The 1,329-nt window shown below is 47.0% G+C and overlaps 1 pseudogene; it reads right to left on the bottom strand.

Annotated features, from left to right (window-relative positions):
- LOC103581139 overlaps positions 1 to 758 on the bottom strand; it is a 1,847-nt pseudogene extending 1,089 nt beyond the window's left edge.
- Positions 759 to 1,329: the final 571 nt, after the last annotated feature.

The raw sequence follows: 1,329 nt of genomic DNA, 5'->3' as shown, positions 1-1,329 counted from the left end.
ACAGGACCAAAGAAACAAAGGCCCGGATCCAGTGGGCAGCACATGTCTGGGAGGCCCTGCGTCTCCCCTCTGAGGTGCGGATCCTCAGGATGGAGCAGACGATGGACACATAGGACAGCACTATCAGGACAAAGCAGCCGGAGGCTATCACACCCACATTGATAAAGATGACCATCTCGTTGGCTGAGGTGTCTGCACAGGCCAGCTTGAGGATGGGTGGTGCATCACAGAAGTAGTGCTGGATCTGGTTGGGCCCACAGTAGGACACACGGAAGGTCAATGTGGTCTGCACAGCAGAGTGCAGAGACCCACTGAGCCAAGTGCTAGTGGCCAGGAGGGCACAGGTTCTCCCACTCATCATGCTGGTGTACCTGATGGGTAACTGATGGCCAGGTAGCCATCATAGGCCATGACTGTGTAGAGGAAACACTCGCTGCTCCCCAGGAAGTGGGAGCAATAAAGCTGGGCTATGCAACTGTGAAAGGAGATGGCCCTGCCCTCAGGGGACACCAAGATCATTAGCATTTTGGGCACTGTGACAGTGGAGAACCACATGTCAATGAAGGAGAGGTTGGCGAGGAAATAGAAATGGGGGTGTGGAGGTGAGATTCCACCCTGATCACCAGCAGGATGAGGAGGTTCCCCAGCAAGGCGAGCACATAAATCACCAGGAAGATTCCAAAGATGGGGGTGTCCAGCGCTGGTGCATGGGGAAGGCCCTTGAGAAAGAACACTGTCATGAGGCACACGTTTGTCATTTCTTCTTCTTCTTTTTTTTTTTTTTTTGTCTTTTGTCTTTTTCCGTGNCCAGAAACTATGTATACAAAGAGAAAAGAAATGAAAAGATATAAAGAAGCTCAGAGTCATAAATCTAAGGTTTACAGAGAAAGCATTTTATTAATTTAAGGTTTTGCATGATGTTGAGTCTTTTATAAAACAATGCAAAGTTAGCTCTGTAAATTGTGACTAAGGCAACCTGAGCTGAAGCTGAAGAAGAATGAATAAAACAAAACTATGACCATAAATACATGGTAATCACCCCAAAGTGTCCAACAATGAGAAATGCAAAGGTTTTGCCAATTTTTGCTACTTACAAGTTTTACAGCTACATTTTAGATCATAAGGCAAAATTCGAAGTTCAAAGAAACCCTCAGTCCTTGATGAATAGTATAATTCTTTTTCTTACATAGACAAAACCACAGAAGCAAATATTATAGAAACAAACTCTTTAAAAAATAGAGCTTGGGCCGGCCCGGTGGCGCACTGGAGAGTGTGGCGCTTGGGAGTGTGGCGGCGCTCCCGCCGAGGGTTCGGATCCCATGTGGAGAC

Source organism: Galeopterus variegatus, unplaced genomic scaffold, assembly GCF_000696425.1.
Source record: "Galeopterus variegatus unplaced genomic scaffold, G_variegatus-3.0.2 Scaffold12428, whole genome shotgun sequence".
NCBI lineage: Eukaryota > Metazoa > Chordata > Mammalia > Dermoptera > Cynocephalidae > Galeopterus > Galeopterus variegatus.
The sequence above is the reverse complement of the archived record's forward strand: the minus strand, read 5'-3'. Positions and strand labels throughout refer to the sequence as shown.